Consider the following 16514-nt stretch of genomic DNA (forward strand, 5'->3'; position numbering starts at 1 on the left):
TAATTCAAGATGGCCGACAGCCAAAATGGCCGATATGGTAAAATTGGATATCCTTCGACTCGGCATGACGTCCCGAATCTAACGAGGCCCCTTTTATGATATTTGGACAAACGGTTCAGCAAAGAAAAGCTAAAATAGCCATTTTTCGTATCTCCAGACCAGTAGGTGGCACAGCGCCGAAACGCTGCATGTAGCCTCAAGTCATGCTTATGATGACATGTACCAAGTTTGGTTTGAACACGATAAAGCGTTGCGGAGATATTGCCTTAAGTGTGTTTTTGCAAACGTTATGTAAAATTTGTTCGCGCGTTTATCGAAAACGAATAGACGAATCAACTTGATTTGCAAGATTTTTTGTCAATATTGTCTGAAGATGATCTGGTTAAATTTTCGTGCAAATCGGATGAACCGTCTAGGACGAGTTCGCAAAAGTAGGTTTTTCGGTTAATTGAAAATGGCGGGGAAATATCCAAGACGGAAAATGACGTCATAGGGTGCAATCGAATTGGCACGAGCTCAGAAATTAGAGGAAAAAAGAATTTCGTTTCTAGCCCTTACGGTTCAAAAGTTATTAGCATAAACATGAGTACACATTTGGACAGGTGGTGGCGCTAGAGGGATTGAGATAGAGACACCAAAATTTCCATGGTGACATACCAGACCATCTTCTATTAGTGTGCCAAATTTCACAACTTTTTACCATACGGTTCTATGGGCTGCCATAGACTCCCATGGCGGAAGAAAAAAAGACGGGAACGGTTTCAATAGGTGCCTTCGCACCTTTGGTGCTTGGCCCCTAATAAAAAGGGCATAAAAAGGGTCTAAAAAGGCCTATAAAAAAAAGACTATAGGGTCTGAGCACTTTATTTTTGAGCTGCAGGTTGCAAAAACTTTATCAAGCCTGGTGACATGTGCATCGGAGAGGTCAAAGGTAAATTTTTGCATTTTCAGCTCATTTATCATGGAAAAGTGGTGTTTTTTTTTTAACCTTTTAAACTGGTATGCCTCTACTGATGGCCCGATCTCCGTCAAAGTTTGCACGCGTCTTTACAATAATGCGACGCACATGCTCAGCCGATTTGGTGAAGTTCTGCGCAGAGCAGGCAATTTTTAGTCATTTAAATGTCATTTCGCATAGGATAATATAGAGCATTTTTTTCACCTTTATAACAGTTAAAGCGCCACGGCGTCCATAAAAGTCTGCAAGCCTCTTTAGGGTCACGTGACGCATGCGCACGCGTGATTTCGTGAAGCTGTATGCAAATCAGGCAGGAAGAGGGCCGCTTTCAGGCATTTAATGGGATTTTCCATAGAAATACATCATTGTGACCCCTTTTTAACCGTTATAGCGCCACCAAGTGGCCAATCTCCACGTCCTTTTTCATGCGGCCACAGAACGAGCTCTTACATATGCGTGCTGAGATTGGTGAAAATACCTCGTTCCGTTCACGAGTTATAGCCAATTTAGTAAAAGTGGCTCCTCCCCCTTCCAACGTTTTGGCGGCCCTTAGGGACCGTGAACCCAAATTTCCACTTTTTTTTATAACCTTTGACAATCAGACTCCAGAGAATCTCGCTGCGCTGGTTTGGTTCCGGTCGGGCCAATAACCTAGGACTAGTTTGCAAAAGTAGGTTTCGCAAAAAATCCCAAATAGCCGAAATTTTTCCCACTCTGACGAGCAAATCCGAGGCATGCATTTTGTCCGCCTTGAGCCAAGGATTCCAGCGATATAAGGCACTCGAGGCTACGCCTTACGTTTGATGAGTTATGAGCCGTTTCGTACTTTTGATCGCCGTTTCGTACTTTTGATCGCTGTAGCACCCCCGTCAGGCCGATCGGGGCGTGCTTCGGTGACGTCAGTAGTCGTTGTGAGTACTACCATCCCTGCAAGTTTCAAGTCTCTACGACTTACGGTTTGGTCTGCCCGATCAGTTTTAGCTGGAGAATGATGCATCATGGGAAAATGAACAGTTACAATAGGGTTTCAGCCTGACACCTGACTTTGATTGGATTTTACTACCCCTTACTATCAATATTTTGACATTTGGGCTCTCGATTGTGCCTAACGACCTATGTTTCCGAACTTCTGACGCTGGTTTTGTCTCGATCGGACTAGCGGTTTCGAAGATATCGGCAAAAAAGTTTTAAGCGCTAAATTACAACGGTGCACAAACCATACGACGAAACCTGGCAAGTGTGGTATTGTTGGACTCGGCAACGATTCAGGAGTCTAATGAGATGAGTCTCGTGAAAATAAGTCAACCACACCCAAAGTTCTGAGCCTTTTTTAAAAAAAATCTCCACTAGGCGGCGCTGTTTCGAAACTTGTCAGGCTACTTTGGGGTATCGTGGTGATGACCCATACCGAGTTTTGCAACAATCCGTTCATGCGTTGATAAAATACAGCATTTTAGCACATAATTCAAGATGGCCGACAGCCAAAATGGCCGATATGGTAAAATTGGATATCCTTCGACTCGGCATGACGTCCCGAATCTAACGAGGCCCCTTTTATGATATTTGGACAAACGGTTCAGCAAAGAAAAGCTAAAATAGCCATTTTTCGTATCTCCAGACCAGTAGGTGGCACAGCGCCGAAACGCTGCATGTAGCCTCAAGTCATGCTTATGATGACATGTACCAAGTTTGGTTTGAACACGATAAAGCGTTGCGGAGATATTGCCTTAAGTGTGTTTTTGCAAACGTTATGTAAAATTTGTTCGCGCGTTTATCGAAAACGAATAGACGAATCAACTTGATTTGCAAGATTTTTTGTCAATATTGTCTGAAGATGATCTGGTTAAATTTTCGTGCAAATCGGATGAACCGTCTAGGACGAGTTCGCAAAAGTAGGTTTTTCGGTTAATTGAAAATGGCGGGGAAATATCCAAGACGGAAAATGACGTCATAGGGTGCAATCGAATTGGCACGAGCTCAGAAATTAGAGGAAAAAAGAATTTCGTTTCTAGCCCTTACGGTTCAAAAGTTATTAGCATAAACATGAGTACACATTTGGACAGGTGGTGGCGCTAGAGGGATTGAGATAGAGACACCAAAATTTCCATGGTGACATACCAGACCATCTTCTATTAGTGTGCCAAATTTCACAACTTTTTACCATACGGTTCTATGGGCTGCCATAGACTCCCATGGCGGAAGAAAAAAAGACGGGAACGGTTTCAATAGGTGCCTTCGCACCTTTGGTGCTTGGCCCCTAATAAAAAGGGCATAAAAAGGGTCTAAAAAGGCCTATAAAAAAAAGACTATAGGGTCTGAGCACTTTATTTTTGAGCTGCAGGTTGCAAAAACTTTATCAAGCCTGGTGACATGTGCATCGGAGAGGTCAAAGGTAAATTTTTGCATTTTCAGCTCATTTATCATGGAAAAGTGGTGTTTTTTTTTTAACCTTTTAAACTGGTATGCCTCTACTGATGGCCCGATCTCCGTCAAAGTTTGCACGCGTCTTTACAATAATGCGACGCACATGCTCAGCCGATTTGGTGAAGTTCTGCGCAGAGCAGGCAATTTTTAGTCATTTAAATGTCATTTCGCATAGGATAATATAGAGCATTTTTTTCACCTTTATAACAGTTAAAGCGCCACGGCGTCCATAAAAGTCTGCAAGCCTCTTTAGGGTCACGTGACGCATGCGCACGCGTGATTTCGTGAAGCTGTATGCAAATCAGGCAGGAAGAGGGCCGCTTTCAGGCATTTAATGGGATTTTCCATAGAAATACATCATTGTGACCCCTTTTTAACCGTTATAGCGCCACCAAGTGGCCAATCTCCACGTCCTTTTTCATGCGGCCACAGAACGAGCTCTTACATATGCGTGCTGAGATTGGTGAAAATACCTCGTTCCGTTCACGAGTTATAGCCAATTTAGTAAAAGTGGCTCCTCCCCCTTCCAACGTTTTGGCGGCCCTTAGGGACCGTGAACCCAAATTTCCACTTTTTTTTATAACCTTTGACAATCAGACTCCAGAGAATCTCGCTGCGCTGGTTTGGTTCCGGTCGGGCCAATAACCTAGGACTAGTTTGCAAAAGTAGGTTTCGCAAAAAATCCCAAATAGCCGAAATTTTTCCCACTCTGACGAGCAAATCCGAGGCATGCATTTTGTCCGCCTTGAGCCAAGGATTCCAGCGATATAAGGCACTCGAGGCTACGCCTTACGTTTGATGAGTTATGAGCCGTTTCGTACTTTTGATCGCCGTTTCGTACTTTTGATCGCTGTAGCACCCCCGTCAGGCCGATCGGGGCGTGCTTCGGTGACGTCAGTAGTCGTTGTGAGTACTACCATCCCTGCAAGTTTCAAGTCTCTACGACTTACGGTTTGGTCTGCCCGATCAGTTTTAGCTGGAGAATGATGCATCATGGGAAAATGAACAGTTACAATAGGGTTTCAGCCTGACACCTGACTTTGATTGGATTTTACTACCCCTTACTATCAATATTTTGACATTTGGGCTCTCGATTGTGCCTAACGACCTATGTTTCCGAACTTCTGACGCTGGTTTTGTCTCGATCGGACTAGCGGTTTCGAAGATATCGGCAAAAAAGTTTTAATCGCTAAATTACAACGGTGCACAAACCATACGACGAAACCTGGCAAGTGTGGTATTGTTGGACTCGGCAACGATTCAGGAGTCTAATGAGATGAGTCTCGTGAAAATAAGTCAACCACACCCAAAGTTCTGAGCCTTTTTTAAAAAAAATCTCCACTAGGCGGCGCTGTTTCGAAACTTGTCAGGCTACTTTGGGGTATCGTGGTGATGACCCATACCGAGTTTTGCAACAATCCGTTCATGCGTTGATAAAATACAGCATTTTAGCACATAATTCAAGATGGCCGACAGCCAAAATGGCCGATATGGTAAAATTGGATATCCTTCGACTCGGCATGACGTCCCGAATCTAACGAGGCCCCTTTTATGATATTTGGACAAACGGTTCAGCAAAGAAAAGCTAAAATAGCCATTTTTCGTATCTCCAGACCAGTAGGTGGCACAGCGCCGAAACGCTGCATGTAGCCTCAAGTCATGCTTATGATGACATGTACCAAGTTTGGTTTGAACACGATAAAGCGTTGCGGAGATATTGCCTTAAGTGTGTTTTTGCAAACGTTATGTAAAATTTGTTCGCGCGTTTATCGAAAACGAATAGACGAATCAACTTGATTTGCAAGATTTTTTGTCAATATTGTCTGAAGATGATCTGGTTAAATTTTCGTGCAAATCGGATGAACCGTCTAGGACGAGTTCGCAAAAGTAGGTTTTTCGGTTAATTGAAAATGGCGGGGAAATATCCAAGACGGAAAATGACGTCATAGGGTGCAATCGAATTGGCACGAGCTCAGAAATTAGAGGAAAAAAGAATTTCGTTTCTAGCCCTTACGGTTCAAAAGTTATTAGCATAAACATGAGTACACATTTGGACAGGTGGTGGCGCTAGAGGGATTGAGATAGAGACACCAAAATTTCCATGGTGACATACCAGACCATCTTCTATTAGTGTGCCAAATTTCACAACTTTTTACCATACGGTTCTATGGGCTGCCATAGACTCCCATGGCGGAAGAAAAAAAGACGGGAACGGTTTCAATAGGTGCCTTCGCACCTTTGGTGCTTGGCCCCTAATAAAAAGGGCATAAAAAGGGTCTAAAAAGGCCTATAAAAAAAAGACTATAGGGTCTGAGCACTTTATTTTTGAGCTGCAGGTTGCAAAAACTTTATCAAGCCTGGTGACATGTGCATCGGAGAGGTCAAAGGTAAATTTTTGCATTTTCAGCTCATTTATCATGGAAAAGTGGTGTTTTTTTTTTAACCTTTTAAACTGGTATGCCTCTACTGATGGCCCGATCTCCGTCAAAGTTTGCACGCGTCTTTACAATAATGCGACGCACATGCTCAGCCGATTTGGTGAAGTTCTGCGCAGAGCAGGCAATTTTTAGTCATTTAAATGTCATTTCGCATAGGATAATATAGAGCATTTTTTTCACCTTTATAACAGTTAAAGCGCCACGGCGTCCATAAAAGTCTGCAAGCCTCTTTAGGGTCACGTGACGCATGCGCACGCGTGATTTCGTGAAGCTGTATGCAAATCAGGCAGGAAGAGGGCCGCTTTCAGGCATTTAATGGGATTTTCCATAGAAATACATCATTGTGACCCCTTTTTAACCGTTATAGCGCCACCAAGTGGCCAATCTCCACGTCCTTTTTCATGCGGCCACAGAACGAGCTCTTACATATGCGTGCTGAGATTGGTGAAAATACCTCGTTCCGTTCACGAGTTATAGCCAATTTAGTAAAAGTGGCTCCTCCCCCTTCCAACGTTTTGGCGGCCCTTAGGGACCGTGAACCCAAATTTCCACTTTTTTTTATAACCTTTGACAATCAGACTCCAGAGAATCTCGCTGCGCTGGTTTGGTTCCGGTCGGGCCAATAACCTAGGACTAGTTTGCAAAAGTAGGTTTCGCAAAAAATCCCAAATAGCCGAAATTTTTCCCACTCTGACGAGCAAATCCGAGGCATGCATTTTGTCCGCCTTGAGCCAAGGATTCCAGCGATATAAGGCACTCGAGGCTACGCCTTACGTTTGATGAGTTATGAGCCGTTTCGTACTTTTGATCGCCGTTTCGTACTTTTGATCGCTGTAGCACCCCCGTCAGGCTGATCGGGGCGTGCTTCGGTGACGTCAGTAGTCGTTGTGAGTACTACCATCCCTGCAAGTTTCAAGTCGCTACGACTTACGGTTTGGTCTGCCCGATCAGTTTTAGCTGGAGAATGATGCATCATGGGAAAATGAACAGTTACAATAGGGTTTCAGCCTGACACCTGACTTTGATTGGATTTTACTACCCCTTACTATCAATATTTTGACATTTGGGCTCTCGATTGTGCCTAACGACCTATGTTTCCGAACTTCTGACGCTGGTTTTGTCTCGATCGGACTAGCGGTTTTGAAGATATCGGCAAAAAAGTTTTAAGCGCTAAATTACAACGGTGCACAAACCATACGACGAAACCTGGCAAGTGTGGTATTGTTGGACTCGGCAACGATTCAGGAGTCTAATGAGATGAGTCTCGTGAAAATAAGTCAACCACACCCAAAGTTCTGAGCCTTTTTTAAAAAAAATCTCCACTAGGCGGCGCTGTTTCGAAACTTGTCAGGCTACTTTGGGGTATCGTGGTGATGACCCATACCGAGTTTTGCAACAATCCGTTCATGCGTTGATAAAATACAGCATTTTAGCACATAATTCAAGATGGCCGACAGCCAAAATGGCCGATATGGTAAAATTGGATATCCTTCGACTCGGCATGACGTCCCGAATCTAACGAGGCCCCTTTTATGATATTTGGACAAACGGTTCAGCAAAGAAAAGCTAAAATAGCCATTTTTCGTATCTCCAGACCAGTAGGTGGCACAGCGCCGAAACGCTGCATGTAGCCTCAAGTCATGCTTATGATGACATGTACCAAGTTTGGTTTGAACACGATAAAGCGTTGCGGAGATATTGCCTTAAGTGTGTTTTTGCAAACGTTATGTAAAATTTGTTCGCGCGTTTATCGAAAACGAATAGACGAATCAACTTGATTTGCAAGATTTTTTGTCAATATTGTCTGAAGATGATCTGGTTAAATTTTCGTGCAAATCGGATGAACCGTCTAGGACGAGTTCGCAAAAGTAGGTTTTTCGGTTAATTGAAAATGGCGGGGAAATATCCAAGACGGAAAATGACGTCATAGGGTGCAATCGAATTGGCACGAGCTCAGAAATTAGAGGAAAAAAGAATTTCGTTTCTAGCCCTTACGGTTCAAAAGTAATTAGCATAAACATGAGTACACATTTGGACAGGTGGTGGCGCTAGAGGGATTGAGATAGAGACACCAAAATTTCCATGGTGACATACCAGACCATCTTCTATTAGTGTGCCAAATTTCACAACTTTTTACCATACGGTTCTATGGGCTGCCATAGACTCCCATGGCGGAAGAAAAAAAGACGGGAACGGTTTCAATAGGTGCCTTCGCACCTTTGGTGCTTGGCCCCTAATAAAAAGGGCATAAAAAGGGTCTAAAAAGGCCTATAAAAAAAAGACTATAGGGTCTGAGCACTTTATTTTTGAGCTGCAGGTTGCAAAAACTTTATCAAGCCTGGTGACATGTGCATCGGAGAGGTCAAAGGTAAATTTTTGCATTTTCAGCTCATTTATCATGGAAAAGTGGTGTTTTTTTTTTAACCTTTTAAACTGGTATGCCTCTACTGATGGCCCGATCTCCGTCAAAGTTTGCACGCGTCTTTACAATAATGCGACGCACATGCTCAGCCGATTTGGTGAAGTTCTGCGCAGAGCAGGCAATTTTTAGTCATTTAAATGTCATTTCGCATAGGATAATATAGAGCATTTTTTTCACCTTTATAACAGTTAAAGCGCCACGGCGTCCATAAAAGTCTGCAAGCCTCTTTAGGGTCACGTGACGCATGCGCACGCGTGATTTCGTGAAGCTGTATGCAAATCAGGCAGGAAGAGGGCCGCTTTCAGGCATTTAATGGGATTTTCCATAGAAATACATCATTGTGACCCCTTTTTAACCGTTATAGCGCCACCAAGTGGCCAATCTCCACGTCCTTTTTCATGCGGCCACAGAACGAGCTCTTACATATGCGTGCTGAGATTGGTGAAAATACCTCGTTCCGTTCACGAGTTATAGCCAATTTAGTAAAAGTGGCTCCTCCCCCTTCCAACGTTTTGGCGGCCCTTAGGGACCGTGAACCCAAATTTCCACTTTTTTTTATAACCTTTGACAATCAGACTCCAGAGAATCTCGCTGCGCTGGTTTGGTTCCGGTCGGGCCAATAACCTAGGACTAGTTTGCAAAAGTAGGTTTCGCAAAAAATCCCAAATAGCCGAAATTTTTCCCACTCTGACGAGCAAATCCGAGGCATGCATTTTGTCCGCCTTGAGCCAAGGATTCCAGCGATATAAGGCACTCGAGGCTACGCCTTACGTTTGATGAGTTATGAGCCGTTTCGTACTTTTGATCGCCGTTTCGTACTTTTGATCGCTGTAGCACCCCCGTCAGGCCGATCGGGGCGTGCTTCGGTGACGTCAGTAGTCGTTGTGAGTACTACCATCCCTGCAAGTTTCAAGTCTCTACGACTTACGGTTTGGTCTGCCCGATCAGTTTTAGCTGGAGAATGATGCATCATGGGAAAATGAACAGTTACAATAGGGTTTCAGCCTGACACCTGACTTTGATTGGATTTTACTACCCCTTACTATCAATATTTTGACATTTGGGCTCTCGATTGTGCCTAACGACCTATGTTTCCGAACTTCTGACGCTGGTTTTGTCTCGATCGGACTAGCGGTTTCGAAGATATCGGCAAAAAAGTTTTAAGCGCTAAATTACAACGGTGCACAAACCATACGACGAAACCTGGCAAGTGTGGTATTGTTGGACTCGGCAACGATTCAGGAGTCTAATGAGATGAGTCTCGTGAAAATAAGTCAACCACACCCAAAGTTCTGAGCCTTTTTTAAAAAAAATCTCCACTAGGCGGCGCTGTTTCGAAACTTGTCAGGCTACTTTGGGGTATCGTGGTGATGACCCATACCGAGTTTTGCAACAATCCGTTCATGCGTTGATAAAATACAGCATTTTAGCACATAATTCAAGATGGCCGACAGCCAAAATGGCCGATATGGTAAAATTGGATATCCTTCGACTCGGCATGACGTCCCGAATCTAACGAGGCCCCTTTTATGATATTTGGACAAACGGTTCAGCAAAGAAAAGCTAAAATAGCCATTTTTCGTATCTCCAGACCAGTAGGTGGCACAGCGCCGAAACGCTGCATGTAGCCTCAAGTCATGCTTATGATGACATGTACCAAGTTTGGTTTGAACACGATAAAGCGTTGCGGAGATATTGCCTTAAGTGTGTTTTTGCAAACGTTATGTAAAATTTGTTCGCGCGTTTATCGAAAACGAATAGACGAATCAACTTGATTTGCAAGATTTTTTGTCAATATTGTCTGAAGATGATCTGGTTAAATTTTCGTGCAAATCGGATGAACCGTCTAGGACGAGTTCGCAAAAGTAGGTTTTTCGGTTAATTGAAAATGGCGGGGAAATATCCAAGACGGAAAATGACGTCATAGGGTGCAATCGAATTGGCACGAGCTCAGAAATTAGAGGAAAAAAGAATTTCGTTTCTAGCCCTTACGGTTCAAAAGTAATTAGCATAAACATGAGTACACATTTGGACAGGTGGTGGCGCTAGAGGGATTGAGATAGAGACACCAAAATTTCCATGGTGACATACCAGACCATCTTCTATTAGTGTGCCAAATTTCACAACTTTTTACCATACGGTTCTATGGGCTGCCATAGACTCCCATGGCGGAAGAAAAAAAGACGGGAACGGTTTCAATAGGTGCCTTCGCACCTTTGGTGCTTGGCCCCTAATAAAAAGGGCATAAAAAGGGTCTAAAAAGGCCTATAAAAAAAAGACTATAGGGTCTGAGCACTTTATTTTTGAGCTGCAGGTTGCAAAAACTTTATCAAGCCTGGTGACATGTGCATCGGAGAGGTCAAAGGTAAATTTTTGCATTTTCAGCTCATTTATCATGGAAAAGTGGTGTTTTTTTTTTAACCTTTTAAACTGGTATGCCTCTACTGATGGCCCGATCTCCGTCAAAGTTTGCACGCGTCTTTACAATAATGCGACGCACATGCTCAGCCGATTTGGTGAAGTTCTGCGCAGAGCAGGCAATTTTTAGTCATTTAAATGTCATTTCGCATAGGATAATATAGAGCATTTTTTTCACCTTTATAACAGTTAAAGCGCCACGGCGTCCATAAAAGTCTGCAAGCCTCTTTAGGGTCACGTGACGCATGCGCACGCGTGATTTCGTGAAGCTGTATGCAAATCAGGCAGGAAGAGGGCCGCTTTCAGGCATTTAATGGGATTTTCCATAGAAATACATCATTGTGACCCCTTTTTAACCGTTATAGCGCCACCAAGTGGCCAATCTCCACGTCCTTTTTCATGCGGCCACAGAACGAGCTCTTACATATGCGTGCTGAGATTGGTGAAAATACCTCGTTCCGTTCACGAGTTATAGCCAATTTAGTAAAAGTGGCTCCTCCCCCTTCCAACGTTTTGGCGGCCCTTAGGGACCGTGAACCCAAATTTCCACTTTTTTTTATAACCTTTGACAATCAGACTCCAGAGAATCTCGCTGCGCTGGTTTGGTTCCGGTCGGGCCAATAACCTAGGACTAGTTTGCAAAAGTAGGTTTCGCAAAAAATCCCAAATAGCCGAAATTTTTCCCACTCTGACGAGCAAATCCGAGGCATGCATTTTGTCCGCCTTGAGCCAAGGATTCCAGCGATATAAGGCACTCGAGGCTACGCCTTACGTTTGATGAGTTATGAGCCGTTTCGTACTTTTGATCGCCGTTTCGTACTTTTGATCGCTGTAGCACCCCCGTCAGGCCGATCGGGGCGTGCTTCGGTGACGTCAGTAGTCGTTGTGAGTACTACCATCCCTGCAAGTTTCAAGTCTCTACGACTTACGGTTTGGTCTGCCCGATCAGTTTTAGCTGGAGAATGATGCATCATGGGAAAATGAACAGTTACAATAGGGTTTCAGCCTGACACCTGACTTTGATTGGATTTTACTACCCCTTACTATCAATATTTTGACATTTGGGCTCTCGATTGTGCCTAACGACCTATGTTTCCGAACTTCTGACGCTGGTTTTGTCTCGATCGGACTAGCGGTTTCGAAGATATCGGCAAAAAAGTTTTAAGCGCTAAATTACAACGGTGCACAAACCATACGACGAAACCTGGCAAGTGTGGTATTGTTGGACTCGGCAACGATTCAGGAGTCTAATGAGATGAGTCTCGTGAAAATAAGTCAACCACACCCAAAGTTCTGAGCCTTTTTTAAAAAAAATCTCCACTAGGCGGCGCTGTTTCGAAACTTGTCAGGCTACTTTGGGGTATCGTGGTGATGACCCATACCGAGTTTTGCAACAATCCGTTCATGCGTTGATAAAATACAGCATTTTAGCACATAATTCAAGATGGCCGACAGCCAAAATGGCCGATATGGTAAAATTGGATATCCTTCGACTCGGCATGACGTCCCGAATCTAACGAGGCCCCTTTTATGATATTTGGACAAACGGTTCAGCAAAGAAAAGCTAAAATAGCCATTTTTCGTATCTCCAGACCAGTAGGTGGCACAGCGCCGAAACGCTGCATGTAGCCTCAAGTCATGCTTATGATGACATGTACCAAGTTTGGTTTGAACACGATAAAGCGTTGCGGAGATATTGCCTTAAGTGTGTTTTTGCAAACGTTATGTAAAATTTGTTCGCGCGTTTATCGAAAACGAATAGACGAATCAACTTGATTTGCAAGATTTTTTGTCAATATTGTCTGAAGATGATCTGGTTAAATTTTCGTGCAAATCGGATGAACCGTCTAGGACGAGTTCGCAAAAGTAGGTTTTTCGGTTAATTGAAAATGGCGGGGAAATATCCAAGACGGAAAATGACGTCATAGGGTGCAATCGAATTGGCACGAGCTCAGAAATTAGAGGAAAAAAGAATTTCGTTTCTAGCCCTTACGGTTCAAAAGTAATTAGCATAAACATGAGTACACATTTGGACAGGTGGTGGCGCTAGAGGGATTGAGATAGAGACACCAAAATTTCCATGGTGACATACCAGACCATCTTCTATTAGTGTGCCAAATTTCACAACTTTTTACCATACGGTTCTATGGGCTGCCATAGACTCCCATGGCGGAAGAAAAAAAGACGGGAACGGTTTCAATAGGTGCCTTCGCACCTTTGGTGCTTGGCCCCTAATAAAAAGGGCATAAAAAGGGTCTAAAAAGGCCTATAAAAAAAAGACTATAGGGTCTGAGCACTTTATTTTTGAGCTGCAGGTTGCAAAAACTTTATCAAGCCTGGTGACATGTGCATCGGAGAGGTCAAAGGTAAATTTTTGCATTTTCAGCTCATTTATCATGGAAAAGTGGTGTTTTTTTTTTAACCTTTTAAACTGGTATGCCTCTACTGATGGCCCGATCTCCGTCAAAGTTTGCACGCGTCTTTACAATAATGCGACGCACATGCTCAGCCGATTTGGTGAAGTTCTGCGCAGAGCAGGCAATTTTTAGTCATTTAAATGTCATTTCGCATAGGATAATATAGAGCATTTTTTTCACCTTTATAACAGTTAAAGCGCCACGGCGTCCATAAAAGTCTGCAAGCCTCTTTAGGGTCACGTGACGCATGCGCACGCGTGATTTCGTGAAGCTGTATGCAAATCAGGCAGGAAGAGGGCCGCTTTCAGGCATTTAATGGGATTTTCCATAGAAATACATCATTGTGACCCCTTTTTAACCGTTATAGCGCCACCAAGTGGCCAATCTCCACGTCCTTTTTCATGCGGCCACAGAACGAGCTCTTACATATGCGTGCTGAGATTGGTGAAAATACCTCGTTCCGTTCACGAGTTATAGCCAATTTAGTAAAAGTGGCTCCTCCCCCTTCCAACGTTTTGGCGGCCCTTAGGGACCGTGAACCCAAATTTCCACTTTTTTTTATAACCTTTGACAATCAGACTCCAGAGAATCTCGCTGCGCTGGTTTGGTTCCGGTCGGGCCAATAACCTAGGACTAGTTTGCAAAAGTAGGTTTCGCAAAAAATCCCAAATAGCCGAATTTTTTCCCACTCTGACGAGCAAATCCGAGGCATGCATTTTGTCCGCCTTGAGCCAAGGATTCCAGCGATATAAGGCACTCGAGGCTACGCCTTACGTTTGATGAGTTATGAGCCGTTTCGTACTTTTGATCGCCGTTTCGTACTTTTGATCGCTGTAGCACCCCCGTCAGGCCGATCGGGGCGTGCTTCGGTGACGTCAGTAGTCGTTGTGAGTACTACCATCCCTGCAAGTTTCAAGTCTCTACGACTTACGGTTTGGTCTGCCCGATCAGTTTTAGCTGGAGAATGATGCATCATGGGAAAATGAACAGTTACAATAGGGTTTCAGCCTGACACCTGACTTTGATTGGATTTTACTACCCCTTACTATCAATATTTTGACATTTGGGCTCTCGATTGTGCCTAACGACCTATGTTTCCGAACTTCTGACGCTGGTTTTGTCTCGATCGGACTAGCGGTTTCGAAGATATCGGCAAAAAAGTTTTAAGCGCTAAATTACAACGGTGCACAAACCATACGACGAAACCTGGCAAGTGTGGTATTGTTGGACTCGGCAACGATTCAGGAGTCTAATGAGATGAGTCTCGTGAAAATAAGTCAACCACACCCAAAGTTCTGAGCCTTTTTTAAAAAAAATCTCCACTAGGCGGCGCTGTTTCGAAACTTGTCAGGCTACTTTGGGGTATCGTGGTGATGACCCATACCGAGTTTTGCAACAATCCGTTCATGCGTTGATAAAATACAGCATTTTAGCACATAATTCAAGATGGCCGACAGCCAAAATGGCCGATATGGTAAAATTGGATATCCTTCGACTCGGCATGACGTCCCGAATCTAACGAGGCCCCTTTTATGATATTTGGACAAACGGTTCAGCAAAGAAAAGCTAAAATAGCCATTTTTCGTATCTCCAGACCAGTAGGTGGCACAGCGCCGAAACGCTGCATGTAGCCTCAAGTCATGCTTATGATGACATGTACCAAGTTTGGTTTGAACACGATAAAGCGTTGCGGAGATATTGCCTTAAGTGTGTTTTTGCAAACGTTATGTAAAATTTGTTCGCGCGTTTATCGAAAACGAATAGACGAATCAACTTGATTTGCAAGATTTTTTGTCAATATTGTCTGAAGATGATCTGGTTAAATTTTCGTGCAAATCGGATGAACCGTCTAGGACGAGTTCGCAAAAGTAGGTTTTTCGGTTAATTGAAAATGGCGGGGAAATATCCAAGACGGAAAATGACGTCATAGGGTGCAATCGAATTGGCACGAGCTCAGAAATTAGAGGAAAAAAGAATTTCGTTTCTAGCCCTTACGGTTCAAAAGTAATTAGCATAAACATGAGTACACATTTGGACAGGTGGTGGCGCTAGAGGGATTGAGATAGAGACACCAAAATTTCCATGGTGACATACCAGACCATCTTCTATTAGTGTGCCAAATTTCACAACTTTTTACCATACGGTTCTATGGGCTGCCATAGACTCCCATGGCGGAAGAAAAAAAGACGGGAACGGTTTCAATAGGTGCCTTCGCACCTTTGGTGCTTGGCCCCTAATAAAAAGGGCATAAAAAGGGTCTAAAAAGGCCTATAAAAAAAAGACTATAGGGTCTGAGCACTTTATTTTTGAGCTGCAGGTTGCAAAAACTTTATCAAGCCTGGTGACATGTGCATCGGAGAGGTCAAAGGTAAATTTTTGCATTTTCAGCTCATTTATCATGGAAAAGTGGTGTTTTTTTTTTAACCTTTTAAACTGGTATGCCTCTACTGATGGCCCGATCTCCGTCAAAGTTTGCACGCGTCTTTACAATAATGCGACGCACATGCTCAGCCGATTTGGTGAAGTTCTGCGCAGAGCAGGCAATTTTTAGTCATTTAAATGTCATTTCGCATAGGATAATATAGAGCATTTTTTTCACCTTTATAACAGTTAAAGCGCCACGGCGTCCATAAAAGTCTGCAAGCCTCTTTAGGGTCACGTGACGCATGCGCACGCGTGATTTCGTGAAGCTGTATGCAAATCAGGCAGGAAGAGGGCCGCTTTCAGGCATTTAATGGGATTTTCCATAGAAATACATCATTGTGACCCCTTTTTAACCGTTATAGCGCCACCAAGTGGCCAATCTCCACGTCCTTTTTCATGCGGCCACAGAACGAGCTCTTACATATGCGTGCTGAGATTGGTGAAAATACCTCGTTCCGTTCACGAGTTATAGCCAATTTAGTAAAAGTGGCTCCTCCCCCTTCCAACGTTTTGGCGGCCCTTAGGGACCGTGAACCCAAATTTCCACTTTTTTTTATAACCTTTGACAATCAGACTCCAGAGAATCTCGCTGCGCTGGTTTGGTTCCGGTCGGGCCAATAACCTAGGACTAGTTTGCAAAAGTAGGTTTCGCAAAAAATCCCAAATAGCCGAAATTTTTCCCACTCTGACGAGCAAATCCGAGGCATGCATTTTGTCCGCCTTGAGCCAAGGATTCCAGCGATATAAGGCACTCGAGGCTACGCCTTACGTTTGATGAGTTATGAGCCGTTTCGTACTTTTGATCGCCGTTTCGTACTTTTGATCGCTGTAGCACCCCCGTCAGGCCGATCGGGGCGTGCTTCGGTGACGTCAGTAGTCGTTGTGAGTACTACCATCCCTGCAAGTTTCAAGTCTCTACGACTTACGGTTTGGTCTGCCCGATCAGTTTTAGCTGGAGAATGATGCATCATGGGAAAATGAACAGTTACAATAGGGTTTCAGCCTGACACCTG

This window comes from Gobio gobio (genome assembly GCF_949357685.1).
Source record: "Gobio gobio genome assembly, chromosome: 24".
Taxonomy (NCBI): Eukaryota; Metazoa; Chordata; class Actinopteri; order Cypriniformes; family Gobionidae; genus Gobio; species Gobio gobio.